At 39.8% G+C, this 17,265-nt stretch overlaps 1 long non-coding RNA gene across 1 annotated transcript in view; it reads left to right on the top strand.

Moving 5' to 3' along the window:
• The first annotated feature begins 3,977 nt into the window (after positions 1 to 3,977).
• The window catches only part of LOC135101131 (uncharacterized), an 89,611-nt gene continuing 76,323 nt past the window's right edge, over positions 3,978 to 17,265 (top strand). Inside the window, exon 1 of the long non-coding RNA XR_010269049.1 lies at positions 3,978 to 4,049. This is a non-coding gene — a long non-coding RNA (uncharacterized LOC135101131). The remainder of the gene's footprint in view (positions 4,050 to 17,265) is intronic.

The raw sequence follows: 17,265 nt of genomic DNA, 5'->3' as shown, positions 1-17,265 counted from the left end.
TGTGTAGCTTCTCAATAAAGTTATTTTTCATATTTTGACGAAGGCATAAAGATATTCCACCCACTCATCCATTCGTGACGTCGATGTGACGTTTAACTATGACCATAGAGCAATCACACACCCAACTAGCAGTTCTGTTTTTTTTGCCTCACACACACACACACACACACACACACGACGACAGGACACTGCCCCTCAAACATTTAGTGTAATGGTCTTAATGGTTTTGTACAGTCAATCTACATTATAATCACGCTGCAGTGACTGTAAAAGTGAGAGTGGGAGTGCATTCTTATCACCACAACACCTCAACACCACACCACCACACACCAAAACAGCAGACCAGGCCACGGTAACCTTGGCACCCTGTTCCACCTCGCCGACCCGTCCCTGCCCGCAGATGCTAAAGTAACAATTTCACGTCTCTCCTCGTCAGTATTTAGAGTAATTTCCAGGGTTTTTCCAGGTGTTTTCTAGGTGTGTAACAGGAGGAGGAGGAGGAGTAGGAGAAGGTGGAGGGGAGAGGATGAGTCTAAAGGGAAGGAAGGAGGAAGAGGAGAAGGTACGGAAAAGAGGATGAAAAAAAAAAAAAAAAATTCGGTGCCCTATTATTATTATAATTTTTTATTTTATTTAGTAGGCATTGTTTTGATATTCAATTTATTAATAGAAAACTATAATAAGTTATGATACATAATAAAATCAAGTGTAGGTTTGTTTTTGTTTCTCGAAAAAAACATTTTTCGTCATTTTTATAAATTTTATTTTATTTTTTCTTATTAGCTCGCCTAGGATTGTTCTGGTATTTATTTTAAGACTTAAAAAATATAGGAAACATATGCCAAGCAATAATATCCAGTTAAAACTAGTCTAATGATTCGTAATTTGAAATTTAAGGTAAGTCCGTTGTTGGATTTAAATATTTTTTTCTTCATACGATGAGTAAATTGCGTTTTCTAAATTTATATGGAAAGTAGAGAGAGAGAGAGAGAGAGAGAGAGAGAGAGAGAGAGAGAGAGAGAGAGAGAGAGAGAGAGAGAGAGAGAGAGAGAGAGAGAGAGAGAGAGAAGGGGGGGAAGAAACTTCCGGCTGTTTCCAGACTCTTAGGGGAAGGAAAACTAGAATTAACCACCAAAAAGATAAATAACCCTAGAAATGGTACAAATAAGGCTTAAATAAATTAAAGGCTATAAGCACCGCTCAGAGCGATCACCATGGAATCATCAGGACCCAGACCAAGACCTTCCCTGCTCCCTCCCAGTGTCTTCGTCTATATTTACGTCAGTTTCCAATGTTTTCCAGGTATTTCCAGACTGAAATTAGTAGATTATAGTAGTAGGAGGAAGGAATGAAGAATGGATGTGTGTGTAGGGGAGTTTAGTAACAGGAGTAGTAATAGTTGTAGCAGCATTATTATCATTATCATTAAGATTGTGAACGATGCGTGTGTATGTGTGTGTGAGTGTGTGTGTGTGAGTGTGTGTGTGTGTGTGTGAGTGTGTCTTCTGGGCCGCCCTGTGTGGACTTTCCAGCCTGAGAGATATATGAATAGATAGTCTACTATTACTACTATTACAACTACTACTAGTACTACTACTACTACTACTGCTACTATTACTGCTTCTGCTGCTGCTGCTACTGCTGTGTGTGTGCCGGATCGTCAGCGTAAGGTAGAAACAGATTACTACTACTACTACTACTACTACTACTACTACTACTACTACTATTACCACTACTGCATTTACGTCTACTACTGTGAGTGTGTGTAATAGTAATAATAATAACAATTAATAATTAATGGTTTATTTTAAGCCTACTCTTTTAGTTGAATTGTTGTTTAACATTCGTTTGTTAATTGCAGGAGTTATTGTTCGTAGACAGCTGACAGAGGGTGAGGTCGAAAATGGTGATGGTTGGCGTGTAGCAGGCATATAAAAGACCAAGCATGATCCTGGCCACGCGCTTCGGCACTCTTTGCAGCCTCTCCCTCTGTGTTGCGTTTTGTATATATATATATATATATATATATATATATATATATATATATATATATATATATATATATATATATATATATATATATATATATATATATATATTGTTCTACAGAAGAGGAGGAGGAGTATATATATATATATATATATATATATATATATATATATATATATATATATATATATATATATATATATATATATATATATATATATATATATATATATATATATATATATATATATATATATTGTTCTACAGAAGAGGACGAGGAGGAGGAGGAGGAATGGAGAAGGAGGAATGAAGGACAAAGAAATCAGACCAGTATCTCTTTACTTATAAAAACTACAAGATTTTACCTCCTTCTCTTTCTCCTCTTCCTTTTACACGGATGAGGTAGAGGTGGAGATGTTTGATATAGAAGAGGTTCCCCTTACTCCGAATCACAGAAAACGGACAGCACGATGAGATGAAATGCTGGTTTACAACATGAGGGTCGAAATACGAGTAGTAATGTTGTGCTCCTGTCAGTGTTAATGTTGTTACTGCTGCAAAATAACCACGAGGCAGACAGCTGAGTATGAGCAGTGAAGTATGTTGAATGAGTGGTTCGTAAATGACTGAATAAACTAATGAATAAATATAATGCCTGGTGGTTAATGAGTGAATGAATTAAAATAATAAATTAGTGAAAGAATATAATATGCATAGTGAACTGTGGGTGAAATGCATGAGGTGTATAAATGTATAGTAAGTAATGAAACTAATGAATAAATATAATGAACGTAATGAGAGACTGAATGAACATAATAAAGTAGTGAATTGTGAGTGAAATAAGTTAACTGGATAAAGGCGAGTAATAAGTCAAAGGAATAAACTGAGTTAAATAGTGAATTAATGCAACGAATAGTGAATCATGAATGAAATAGATGATTCAATAAGATAATGAGTAATTGCAATGCTTAGCGAGCTAGAAGTGGACGAATAAAATCAACAGAATAATGAATGAATATAGTGGAAAGCGAATAATGAGTTCATGAATAAAATAATACATCATACACCTTATTACATGAGTATCTGAGGTACAGTGAGGTACAATTGATTTTTATTATTATTCCACCTTTTTTTCTCTTTTTTTTTTTTTTTTTTTTTTGCTTGAGCCGGGAGTTAATGCAGGTAATATATCGTTAATCACCTTAATTACTTACTTTACGAGGCAATTATGCAACTTGATGTGATGTGCTCGTTTACCTTCACTGCCCCTTCATTATAAGTAATCGTACCGTTGCCTTGCTCGTGTTGCTGGCGGCTGTAATAGTTGTAGTGGTAGTTGTAGTGATGGTGGTAGTGCCGGTGGCTGTAATGGTGTAAAATTGGAGGAGTAACAGTTGTTGGGATACTTTTATTTTTTTTTTCGTTCCTCGTGTCGTTCGCTGGTTCGCCTTCCTCTTGCTCCAGGCGGCTGTAACAGTTGTAGTAGTAGTTGTAGTAATGGTGGTTATAATGGAGTAATTATCTCCTTAACTGCTATTTGGCCCATTTTTCCTTAATCACTAATATCTCTGAGACATCTTTACTTGTTCTAGAGCCATCTTCAATCTCTAAACTGGATAGAAGTTGCAAAATCGATTCTTTTTAATACACTTCTCTCTTGTACATGCTTATAAAGATTTCATGCATTACTTCTGGTGCTATTAATTGTTTCGTATAGTAGTTAAAGTAGTAATAGGTGTTAGGATTATTTTCATGTTCCTTGGGTCGTTTGCTGGCTCCTCCTTATTTATCTATCTATTTATTAACTTATTTATCTATTTATATATCTGTTGTGTAAGAGGGGTCTGGTCAAGGGAAATAGTAGTGAATAAAAGGCAAGCTGAAGATGCCAACCCCTTAACAAGACAGTCAGAGAGCAAGTGCAAAAGTACATAGTGAAGCGTCTTGAAACCTGCTTTGTCGTGGGGAGGTTCAGTGAAGGAATACAGCGCAGTGTGCTTGATTCGATGGCAGTGTGACGCAGGAAAGGAGGCTTAAAACAATGGAAAGAATTACATAAGGTGAGATGACTGAAAGTGTGTTCACGGGTCTGGTAGATGTACTGGTAGGCAATTCCAATGGTATGGGAGGACAGACTGCTGGAGATATACAGATAGATAGATAGATAGATAGATGGATAGATAGACAGGTTAAGTTTGGTTTTGTCTGCTCAACCTTGCACACTCGAATCGCTTTTTCTCTCTTCCTGGAATTATTTGATCTTTCTTTTATCCTTCTCTGTTCTCCCTCTGTTTACCCTTCTCCTGCTCCTTCTCCTCCTCCTCCTTCTCCTCCTCCTCCTCCTTCTCCTCCTTGCACAGTGTCATCAGGATATTCATTCTTTTCTCTAATTTCCCTCCTCGCTTACCTCCTCGTTTTCTTCATTGTTCTTGTTGCCATCTTCCTCTTTACTTTCCTTGTCCCCTTCCCTTTACTCTTCCCTCCCTCATCGTCCCTCTCCTTGCCCTTTTCCTCGTCTTCATCTTCTTCATTTCCCTCTTCCATCACCTGTTCCTTCTCCTCCTCCTCCCTCCGTCCACACTTCAACCTTTTTTCTCTTGAATGTGTTTGCTTTATTAATTAGTGTAAATATTGAGCGCATCAGCGGCAAATGCTCGTTCGATCTTATCTCGCTCTGCTCTCTGATGCTCCTCCTTGTCTCGTACCCTGCTCTCCCTCTAACCCGCCCCCACTCAAGCGTGAACCAGGACGCTTGGTGGAGTGAGTGTTCCTTCCTCTGTGGTGTCTTTCGTGTGGTGTTTTGCGTGCTGTCGTTGTTTTGATTGGAAAGTAAGAGGGGTAATATTACAGGGTAGTAAATGAGTGAGTTAGAAGTACTTTTGTTTGAAGTGGTTGTAGTGGTTGTTATTGTTGTAGTGGTAGTGGTAACCGTAGTAGTAGTAGTAGTAGTAGTAGTAGTAGTAGTAGTAGTTGTTGTTGTAGTTGTTGTTGTTGTTGCCGTATTGGTTGTTTTTGTTGTCACTTCTTTGTGTGTGTGTGTGTGTGTGTGTGTGTGCGCGTGTGTGTGTTTCATCTCGGATTTTTGTAATTTTCCAGGCTATTCATCATTCTTCCTCATCACTCTTCGGCTTATTCAACAATTTTTTCCCCCTGAAACATTGAGGTAACACACACACACACACACACACACACAAACACACACACGCACACTCACGATTCGGTAATTCCATATAAGTCATTTGTGCCATGCCTGCAACATCCCAAAGCCCGATGATTGTTTTATGAATTAATCTTTCTAAGTCGATGCTTCAATGAATACGGAAGCTCGTGAGTTAAACTTTGTCCGCCGCTCAGCTCGCTCCACTTTTGCTAATATTATCATTATCTGTATTATTAATGCCAAGGCTGAGTCGGAAATGAAATAGGATTATTGAAGGATGAAAGGATGAGTGCCGATGGGTGGTAGGAGCGATGATGTTACATTATTCTATATTCCTTATCTTTATTTCAAGATTAATTATGCATTCCTTATATCTTTAGAAATTAAATGCACGAATATTAGAGTGTTTCAATGAAAAGGTTGGATAAATTTCTGCAAGATGACAAATGATATGTTTAAAAGTCATAAGATGGTGCCCTGTGTCACTCAACTGGCCTTTTGTTGTCTCCTCGTTTTCTTTTGTTCCTGAGTTTTATCTGTGTTCAGACTGGAGCTATGAACGTGGTGGTGGTGGTGGTGGTGATGGTGGTCGAGGTGTTGGTGGTGGTGGTGGTCGTGTTTTGATTTTATTGAGGATGGAGGAAATAATCAGACTTTTCGTCACTATATCCTCTCCCTGCTCCTCCTCTTCCTCCTCTTCCTCCTCTACGTGAACAAGTGAGTACGAAGACGATAATTTCATTTTAAAGCCACTTGGCTGGGCATCTCGGGGCGACGGTGCACCATAAGACCCTATATTTCATCACAAACGTAATTCCAGCGCTTCTCACATGATCCTTACTTTCCCAGACGCTCCATTATTCTTTGCTGGTATGATAATAGTTATAACGCAATTAGTAAGAATTAAAATTGATACCAATAACTTTTGGGAAATAATATGAAGTGTTTTATATCATGATCTACGCAATGGAAGGATTAGCAATGAAATTAATGAACTGAATTAATCTAAATCTTACTTAACCCCTCACCTAACGTAACCTAACCTAACCTAGTCCTCGCATGAAGACGCTATTTTGTTTTTTCTTCAATATTATGCGTATACTGTAACATTTCTCCTCTTTGTCAGTCTGTATGGTGAAAAATTCCTTAGTGATTCTTTCCTGCAATTACGTTTTCTTTCCCGCAGATACACAGGCATGTTTTTCTCTTTTCTCCGTTTTCTCTTTTTCCTCCCCACCAAATGTGTGTGTATGTGTGTGTGTGTGTGTGTGTGCCGGAACCAGAAGTGGGCGAGTAAGATGTCTTTACTGTTTTACGTATATATCCATTTTCTTCTTCATGTGCGAGTAGTAATATTTGGTCTGTGGTGGTGTGGTTGTTGTTGTGGATTTGTAGCTACACTGTATTATCAGGCTGTTAGGTTCCTGTTGTTGTTGTTGTTGTTGTTGTTTTCATAATTCTCTCGTTCTCCTTCTAGCTCTGCTTTCTACTCCTTTTCTTCTTGCTATTTCTACTACTACTACTACTACTACTACTACTACTACTACTACGTACTACTACGACTACTGCAACTACTACGACTATTACTACTACTACTACTACTACGACTACTACTACTACTACTACTACTACTACTACTACTACTACTACTACTACTACTACTACTACTACCACAACAACAACAACAACTCCTCCTCCTCCTCCTCCTCCTCCTACTACTACTACTACTACTACTACTACATCATCATCATCATCATCATCATCATCATCATCATCATCATCATCATCATCATCATCATCATCATCATCATCATCATCATCATCATCATCATCATCATCATCAACAACAACAACAACAACAACAACAACAACAACAACAACAACAACAACAACAACAACAACAACAACAACAACAACAACAACAACAACAACAACAACAACAACAACAACAACAACAACAACAACAACAACAACAACAACAACAACAACAACAACAACAACAACAACAACAACAACAACAACAACAACAACAACAACAACAACAACAACAACAACAACAACAACAACAACAACAACAACAACAACAACAACAACAACAACAACAACAACAACAACAACATTATCATCATCATCATCAACACCTCCTACTACTACCACCACCACCACCACCACCACCACCACCGTAATCTGACAATGTACAGCACACACAGCTTTTTGACATTCAATTTTCATGCTTGGTCGCGCCCTTACCTCAATGTGTCTCCCTTTCCTTTATGTCACTCCATAACTCTTACTTTCCCTTTGATAATATTTATGGGGTCAATATTCCCGCACGTCCATGGGGCTGTGTTGGGGGGGAGGGTTAGTTGAGGGAGGGTGGAGGGTGGGAGGGAAAGTGGGAGAAAGGGAGGGAAGAAATGAAGGGAAGGGTAACGGAAGGGTAATCCGTTGGGTGGGAGGGAAAGAAAGGTGGAAAATAGGATGGAAACAATGGCAGTGAGAGAGAGAGAGAGAGAGAGAGAGAGAGAGAGAGAGAGAGAGAGAGAGAGAGAGAGAGAGAGAGAGACGTGTTATGTAAGCAGACGAGGATATGAACAAGACTTCTCTCTCTCTCTCTCTCTCTCTCTCTCTCTCTCTCTCTCTCTCTCTCTCTCTCTCTCTCTTCCTTACTAACACTCTGCCCTCCACCAAATAGCCACGTAAAAAAATAATAAAACATTATGAAATATACTGACGTATATAAAAAGCGTGGGAACTGCATGAGGGAAGAAGTAAGGCTAAGTTTGCCAATTTTGATAGTTTGCCTCAGTAACCCCAAACTGGCTGTCTCCACTAACCACTAACGAGGAAAAGTCTCCGTGTCCCAGAAAATTTAATATTACCTTAAGTTAGACCACTCCTATAAGCTCATGGCCTGCTATTTTTAGTGTGGTGTTCGTGGCCTGAGAAGTTCTGTGATATGAGTTGTGGTGTGTCATGTTATGCTGTGTTTTGTGGTGTGAACTCACAGCATATCGGATGACTTACATTGCTAGACAGCTTTTCCTATTTTTAGAGTGTTGTTTAAAGTTGTTTTAAGTTTTGTGTTATATAATTATGCTCTGTAGTGTCAAGCTATTATGTGGCGTTTATTGCTAACATATAAGAGGATTTAACACTTTCATTACTAGACAAGTTTCTCTGTTTTTACGTAGTGTTTGGTGTACGTGGCTTGTTTATAGTTCTGTGGTGTAAGAGTTATGCTGTGTTATGTCATGCTACGTGGTATGAACTTCCAACATTTCGGAAGATTTAACCCTTTTCATTTTTAGATAACTTTCCGCATTTTTGCATAGGATATGGTGTTTGTGGCCTGTTTTAAGGTTTGCAGTATAAAATTTGTGCTACGTTATGTCATGCTGTGTTATGTGGTGTTAACTGTCAATACATCAGATTACTTAACTCTTTCACTGCTAGACAACATTCCCTATAAATAAATACCAAACTTTTTATATGTGAAATTTTATTCTACACTTTCTTACATACGTCGCTGTATTGCCTAGATAAGAAAAAAAAAAAAAAAACTCTTATTAACTCCTGTTTCTGTATGTCTGTTTAAGCAATTTTTTAGAGTCCATATTAAGAATGACAGACGGAAACAGTAAAAGTCTGCAGGCAAATGCTAAACATGGTGGCAGATGGCGCGTGCGTTTGTGTGTGTGGTAAAGAATGAAGGAAAAAACATGAAGAAAAAACGCGGGGAAGAAGTGAAGGAGGTGGAGGAGGAGAAACAGGACAGATATTGGCAGAGAAGGGTAAATGGAGAGGCGGTGAAGGAGGGAAGGTAAACAGAGTAGAATGAAGAGGGAAAGATAACACGATAACCGGGAAGGAGTGGCGTTTGCGAAGGGTAAGATGGAAGAGGAAGCGAGAAGAGAAGGAGGAGGAGGAAGAGGAGGAGGGGGAGGAGGAGCAGTGAGGTGAGAACGAGAGAAATATTCAGTGTTTTTTTATTCATTGTAAAACTAATTCATTGTAGAACTAGCATATGAATAAGTTGATAGATTAAAACAAATGCATATGAATAAACTGGTGTAATTATTTTTGGGTAAGTTTTAAGATAAATCATATTTGGGTTACGAATTTCTTGTATAGTAGTCTTCTTTTTCTTTTTTGTTCTTCTTCTTTTTCGCATTTTTCTTTTCTTTATTTCACCTTGCTCTCTTCCTCACCAGCACCACCACTTTTCTGCTCCTCCTCCTCCTCCTCCTCCTCCTCCTCCTCGTCTTATCGCTGTAACTCTTCTTCCTCTTTACACATCATCTTTCTTTCTCGCACTCTTCATCATCTCCCACCCCATTTCTCTCCTTTTCTTTCTTCTTCTGTCTCCCACCTCTTTCATTCCCTCTCCCAGGCAGTGTTCTCCCTTCAACAGCCTCTCACCCTCGTTCTGATGGATTGGGCGCTCGATCCCTCTCATTCTATCCCTCCCTCCTGCCTCATCTGTACGTAAAACACTATCTCCTTCGTCTCTGTTCTCCTTTGCAATTTCATATATTTCTTTCCGCCTCGAGGTGTGTATGGATTTTTTCTTTGTCCAATTAGTTTTTTTTTTCTTTTCCGTGAGTGGCTTTTTTTCGCGTGTTTGTTTGTTTATTTTGTGATGTAATGATGTGTTTGTTTATTTTGTTGTTGTTCTGTTTTTTTTTATTGATTGTTAATTTTTGTTTATACTGTTCATTTGTGGATGGTTGTTTCTTTCGTTTTTTTGTCTTTCTTTCTCTCTTTCTTTCTTTTTCTCTTTTCTCCCAATTCTTCAATGATTGCTTCTTTTCGTTTTTCTTTGGTGTTTTTTTTCTTTTTCTTTTATCCCACAATCCTTCAGTCTCCTTCCTGGTTTTTATTCCTTTCTCTTTTTCTCTTTCTTCCTTCTCCTCCTCCTCTTCCTCATCCTCTTTCATCGTTTACTTTAGATTTCCGTTTATTTCGTTTGATCTTTCGTTTTTCTTACCTATGTATGTGTGAAAAGAAAAAAATCTTTCCTTATTCTTGTTTTCTTTTTTTCCTCCTCTTGCCTCTCCTCTTTTATCGTTTTCTTTAGTGTTTCCCTTGTTTCATATGAAAAACGAGAAATACAAAGGAACACAAGGAAAAACAAACACAGCAGATTTATTGGTCCTTATGGGGCTGCTGCGGTGACTGTACGTACCATCTAATAAATATTGAAAAGGAGATGAATAATGATAATGATAATAATAATAATAATAATAATAGTAATAATAATAATAATAATAATGATGATAATAATGATAGTCAGAAAAAGAGGAACAATAAAGAAAAGAACAAGAAGAACAAGAACAAGGAATATGTATCGGTAGGACACACTAAAACAAATTAACAAAACCCCATTAGGACCCTGGTGATAACTACGCTCTGAATTGATAGTCCATGTTGTCACGCAGCTTCTTACTCGCTTATGTGCTCCTCTTGAAATGAGAAGCATGGCGGTGAGATACGCGAGTGACCGTGACTAGGCTGGGACAGGTGGAAGAGGCAGCACAAATTTCAGAAGTCATTATGTGTTTAGTTTTCTATGCAACTCTTTTCTAACTCTCTTCTGTACCCAAAATGACTTGCATCCTCACCCTAGTATACATCAGTTCTTACCCTCTACCCTCTAACCTATACCATTCACGTAGCTAGTTGCTAGAGTATAGTGTTATATGACTTACAATGTCTGTACTCTGTGACTATTACCTCCTCCTCGTCCTCTCCTGTCTGTCTTGTCTGTCTATCTCCTGTCTCATCCTGTCAAGGTTCTCTTTATGTTGTCCATTTACTGCTGTCCTTGAAATGTACCCAATATCTCTCTCTCTCTCTCTCTCTCTCTCTCTCTCTCTCTCTCTCTCTCTCTCTCTCTCTCTCTCCCTCTCTCCGTAAGCCTCTCTATCTCACAAAGCCGAGGCTCCAGTGGCCCTCTCTCGCTCCTCCGCCAGCAGCCACATCTCCTCCGGCACCTTCCTCTCCACACCACCCTCCTTATTCATCCCTGTCATCCCTCAGCCTTTCCTTTACCACATTTCTTTCCTCTCTCCTTCTCTCTTTCTTCACTTCCTCCTCCTTCTCCATTCACTTCGGCGGGTGAGGCGGAAAGTTCCCTCCGTCCCTCCTTTTCGTGGCCGCGGGAGGTGCCCAGAGGGAGTGGAGAAGAGGAGGGGACAGAAAGGCTCCCCGCTTCTTTCTGATGCCGTTCCCTTGGCACTGCTTGTTCTTCTTCTCTTTCGCCATGTCCCTGCTTTGCCCTGTGCTCGTATGGTGGAAGTGGGAAAGGAAGGGAGTGTGTGTAGCTAACTTAACTTTATGTAACCTGATTTAACCTAACCAAACCTAATCTAACTTAACCTGACATGACCTAACCTAACCTAACCTAACCTTATGTAACGTGACAGCCTAATCTAACTTGACCTTGTGTAACCTGACTTAACCTAACTAAACGTAACCTAATCTAACCTAACCTAAGTTAAACTAACCTAATTTCACTTAATAACATGGGCCCGCATATTAAAACGCATTTTTCCATAAATAATTATTTTCAAAGGCCACATAGCTTACTAGTGCAGTTCTCAAGCGTATTTTGTCACGTATTAGTGCCGAATCTTTGTAAAACTATGAATGGAATCACGGAAACATCTTTGAGCATTGATAACTTCCACTAGAGTCTGTAATAGTGGAAATAAGATGCTGAACCGTTTGAGAATGCGGGCTTTGTACTGAAATTCCGTGCGTTGATACACAGAACATTGTGGACAGCGAAGGGTGGTAGAGAAATGCAACTGACAGGAATAAAGGGAGCGTCTTGTATATGACACCAATTCCCGACACTCGGAATGCGGCGAAAGAAGATAAATGATTAAGGATACAAATACTGATCGATAGGGAAGTTTCATTGCAAGAAGAGGAGAAAAAAGCCTCCATTTGTTAGTATTCCGTCATTTTTTCAACGATTTTCTAGAGACTGAATGATCGAAGAAGACATAATTAAGGATATAAGTATTGATCGATAGGAAAGTTTCCATTGTTAAGAAGAGAAGAAAACTCCCATTCATTAGGATTTCGTCACTTTTTCAACGCTTTTCTAGAGACTGAATTATCGAAAAAGACATGATTAAGAACTAATCCACTGGGAACTTTTCACCACAAAAAAGAGGGAGAAAGAAAAAAAAAAAAAAAAAGAAAAGCAGCCATTTGTTAGTATTCCGGCGTATTTCCAACGTTTTTGTCTAGACTGTATGATCGAGATGCTGTTTTAGGCGGAGGTAAAGAATGTGACTGTTTTGCTCCGTTTAGTCTTTGAGGAAGGAGGGTGGTGTGATGGTGTGTGTGGATGGTGATATCAGGGTGGTGTGCAGAGCGTGTTGCCGAGTCGCTAGAATGTTAGGTCAATCTACATACACGGCTATCTCCCTTGCCTTTTGCTATGTAAGTGCATTCTAATAGCTATCGAATGGAGTGCGTTGCTGCAATGATGCACTGAAAAAGAAATTTCCCCAATAGAGGAACAGGGAAGAAATTTAGTTGGTAGAAGGACAGCAGAGAAGTTATATATGTATGTATGTACGTAATGATACAAGACGGACGTGAATGAAGGAACGAGAGAGAGAGAGAGAGAGAGAGAGAGAGAGAGAGAGAGAGAGAGAGAGAGAGAGAGAGAGAGAGAGAGAGAGAGAGAGAGAGAGAGAGAGAGAGAAACTGTTTATACGTGAGGCAGGAGAGATTGTGTCGGGGATAATAATGAGAAGCAGGTTTCCCCTCATGTCCTCAGTGTCCCGGGCATCACCTGCAGGCTTGGGGCCCAGGTGCGGCCGGCCACTTACCCATTACACAAGACCGGCTCTTGGGGTGCAAGTGTTGAGTCCTGCTGCAGGTTGACAGCGAGCAGGGTGTAGTGTACAGTCGTAGTGAAATGGAAGTGAAATGCATAGGTGAAAATGGGAATAGAATATATTGTACGTGTTTTCTTTAGATGAAATGGATTTTTACGGTTTTTTTTAGTTAGGTGATTAGCAAAAAACGATGAGAGCGAGAGAGAGAGAGAGAGAGAGAGAGAGAGAGAGAGAGAGAGAGAGAGAGAGAGAGAGAGAGAGAGAAGAGCTGTATGTAGCTCCCAAAAAACATAATTATCAGAGGAGACTCTAAAAAAAAAAAAATAAAAGTTGGCTAATTTTGTTGCTCATCGTGATACTATTTTCGTCTCGGCTCACGGGAATTACGCACGTACCATAAGAGGCAGTAATTTGGAGCGGCTGTAATAAGCACAACAATTAACTAAACTGTGGTGGCTGAAGAGAAACTTTGTATCACCAGCGTGTTTTTTTTTTTAGTTATTTTTTTCTTACCGCGTAATTTGTGTATACCTTTTACACACACACACACACACACACACACACACACACACAGACTCACAACCTGCCTTGCATTTATTGAGCTCTTTTGTCATTATAAGAGGTGAATGTAGCAAATTATTAGAGCTTCCCAGCAACCACTACAGTTAGCAAACTTATTTCTTTGTTAAATGCATGAAAAGTCAATAAGTAGCTGCTTGAATGCGTATTACCGAACGACTCTTCTTACATAACGACCTGATTCGGCTAAAAGACCTCTCTGTAAGTACAGTTGTTTTGACCAGATGTAAGTCAGAATAGAGTAAATGAAGGATATAATTATAGTAGGTGAGTAGCCAGAGGCAGCCCTTAACTGTCATTTCCATCGTGTTCAGCTTTTCTAATGGAAGACGAAAATCACCCAACTGTTAGATTTTACAAGTAGACTGCCAACAGATCACTTGAGATTGCAACAGTGGAAATTAGTGTGACATTTCTCGAATTCAGAACATAACTGCATTCCACCACCACTTTTTCCACCACCACCCAACCTATCCGCGTCAGCACAGTCCAGGCACTCTTGCTGTACCAAAGAAGATGGAGAGTCAGCTTACTACCCACGCTTTCATCGTATCGGGAGAGTTAATTAGTTCCTTCATGCATCTATCTCCCTTGAGAAGTTGGTCACGCGTGGGACAGATCCCGTGTTTTCCTTCCTTGCTTTGACGTGCAGTGTTACAGGAGAGGGACACAACGCATTGCCTCAGCGACCAGAATTTTTGTTATTTTGGGATTCTTTCATCTATATTATTAATCTATTCATTGATCGTCCAGTTTTTTGGGACTTTTTTTCTTATCACTTTGTTGCCCTTGGCTGGTGCCCCTCCCAAATGAAAAAAAAAAAAAACAATTATGTATATCAACTTGTATTTTGTAGTGATATACATCGACTTTGCTTCGTAGCTTTTATCTAGTACAGTAAATCATACACAGGAATAAAAAAGTACAAAACAAAGTACATAAGTATAGAATTTAGTGTTTACGTGCTTGCTGATGCGAATAGAAAATAAACCAATAAAAATAATGAAAATAGGAAAAGAAGTACAGTATGTATGGCAGAGAAAGAATTCGCAAACACTGACGAATTAGTACAAACAAGATTCATAGTTTGGTGCAGTATAAGCAACGCGTCATTGTCTGTGTGAACCTTTGCATGGAGTGGCTGCCACAGCTGTCCCTTGTTAACATTCTGAGCACTGGGAAAAATAATTGCCTTCATGTGGGTGTACGGACCCTGCTACTGTCCCTGCTTGTGAGTGGCCTAGTGAACTAGCAAACTATAAGTTCTAAGCATGGTTTCTGCAGAAGACCTCAAGATTATGATTGACGTCCAGCAAAAGGCATACAGAGGTACTGTTGAAATACTGATGGCAGACATAAACAACAAAATGAGGCAGCTGGAACAACGTAATCACGAACTGGTTTACTCGCTTGAGTTTACGCAGAAAGAAGTCGATACTCTGAAGACAGAGAACAAAACATTAAGGGAAGATCTATCAAATATGAAGAAGGAATTAACCAAGAGAACTGAAGTGGAAGACAAAATATACAAAATAAATGACCATCTGGACTATCAAGATTATTCAAGACGAAACAACCTTCGATTTGACGTCCTGAATGAGAAGCCAAACGAATCATGGGAGGAGATGCAAGAAATTATTCAACGAATGTTTCGTGACAAGATGAACCTTGGTACGGTTCAACTGAAGCGGGCTCATAGGGAAGGATTTTAAGACCTCGTCCGGAACTACTCGTCCGCGCACAGTTGTGGCCAGGTTCACGAGTTTTGCTGATCGTCAACAATCACTTCGCAACTCATCGAAGTCGAAGTCTACTCATATAAATGAAGATCTGTGTGAGACATCAGTACAACGCAAAGCACAACTACCACAACCGAAAAAAAAAAAAAAAAAGAGAGAGGAAGGTAAAGTAGCTTACTTCAGTCACTTCAGACTGATAATTAGAGAAAGAAAGGAGCAGCAGAGTGATTCGTCAGCAACAAGCAAACAACCAAGCATGCGTCAGGGTGGTGTTGGTAGTGGTGGTAGAGATGCCATTGGCACTTCCGTTCCAACAGAACTGAAGCTCCCTTTCATCTGGGTTTTACCACTTGTCGTTTCCTCATGCAGCAGAAGTGAAACAGTTCCCTTCCTCTCCACCAAGCCCCACCAGATACAGTCCCGCAACAACACACCATGCCAGACCACAACACAAGACAACACTACACAACATAACTAAAGCTCTTTCATCTGCCCTTCACTACAGTTTCCTTCTGCAACACACGTGAAGCAGCTCCCCTCTTTCCACCAAGCTCCATCAGATCATGCAACGGCACAACACAACACAACATAACACAACATAACAAAACTGAAGCCTTTTTTTTCTTTCGGGCTTCACGTGAACCCTTCCAATTTTTGCTTCCGTTTTCTTTAGTCGTGTTCCTTTCAACTCCCCCCTTCCCGTTACCATCGAGCTTTCTGTGTCTTTCTTTCCCTCCTGAAGCCGTCTCGCCTTTGACACTCCGGTTCAGGAAGTCTGTCGGACGCTCCTGTAAATCCCTATTTCCTTCCACACAATAGCGAGCAGGAGGAGGAGGAGGAGGAGGAGGCTTTTGAGTTAGTATGTTAGTATAAGGGCGTCCCGGAAATAGCGTCGTGTCAAACTGAGTTTCCTCTGATTTATGAGATTTAAAGGCGTTGTTACTGTTGAATTTTCATATTTTCTCTCTCTCTCTCTCTCTCTCTCTCTCTCTCTCTCTCTCTCTCTCTCTCTCTCTCTCTCTCTCTTTCTCTCTCTCTCTTTGGGGAGTCACCTTGTCGCAGTGGAAGGGCATGAAGTGTGGTCGGCGGTGCCACCTTCTTTGATGGCACGCACTAGAGGGTTCGGTGCCCGTCGGGTCAGTGGATCAAGCGCTCTCTATTTCGCGCCATATGGACGCGATGTTGCGACACCTTTTTTTTTTTTCTTTTTTAATCCATCCATCATTCTCTCTCTCTCTCTCTCTCTCTCTCTCTCTCTCTCTCTCTCTCTCTCTCTCTCTCTCTCTCTCTCTCTCTCTCATTGGATTAGTTTTTATTTGCGTGTTTTTTCCCTTTCTTTTCGTCCTTTCCTAGATGTTTTCCTTCTCTTCTCTCCTTGTCCTTTTCATGATGTTTTTTTTTGTTTTTGTTTTTGTCCCTTGTCATAGTTCTTTTTATTTTCTGTTTTTTTGTCCTTCTCTCATGGTGTTTTGTTTTTCATCTTTATCCTTTTCATGGTGTTTTTTTCTTCTTTTATCCCTTTCATATTTTCCTTTCTTTTTTCGTCCATAAGTATTTTTTTTTTCGGTCTTTCTTTTGTTCTTCTCATAAGGAGCTTTTCTTTTGTTTTTTTGGTGTTTCCCTCTTTTTTAATTATTTGTCATATATCCAACTGTTAGTGTTCGTGCATTGCTCTTTTCGGACGACTTTTATGACGTCATACATTGTCAGTACGACCGTATAATGATTGGTACACATTCATAATGGCTTTACTCTCTCCTCTTGGCTGTGGCGGGCCGTGAAGGCAGAAGCAGTGGCCAGCAGGTGTCACGCAATACCTTACCTGCGAGATCTTGACCTTGATCTTGACTGACAGGGGGGATGTAATGAAAGTGTGAGCAACGTGTGGTCGCCGCAGGTGACAGTAATGAAGAAAACTGTGGAAATGAAAGAAAAG

The sequence above is a fragment of the Scylla paramamosain genome, chromosome 6 (assembly GCF_035594125.1).
Source record: "Scylla paramamosain isolate STU-SP2022 chromosome 6, ASM3559412v1, whole genome shotgun sequence".
In the NCBI taxonomy this organism is placed as follows: Eukaryota; Metazoa; Arthropoda; class Malacostraca; order Decapoda; family Portunidae; genus Scylla; species Scylla paramamosain.
The sequence above is the reverse complement of the archived record's forward strand: the minus strand, read 5'-3'. Positions and strand labels throughout refer to the sequence as shown.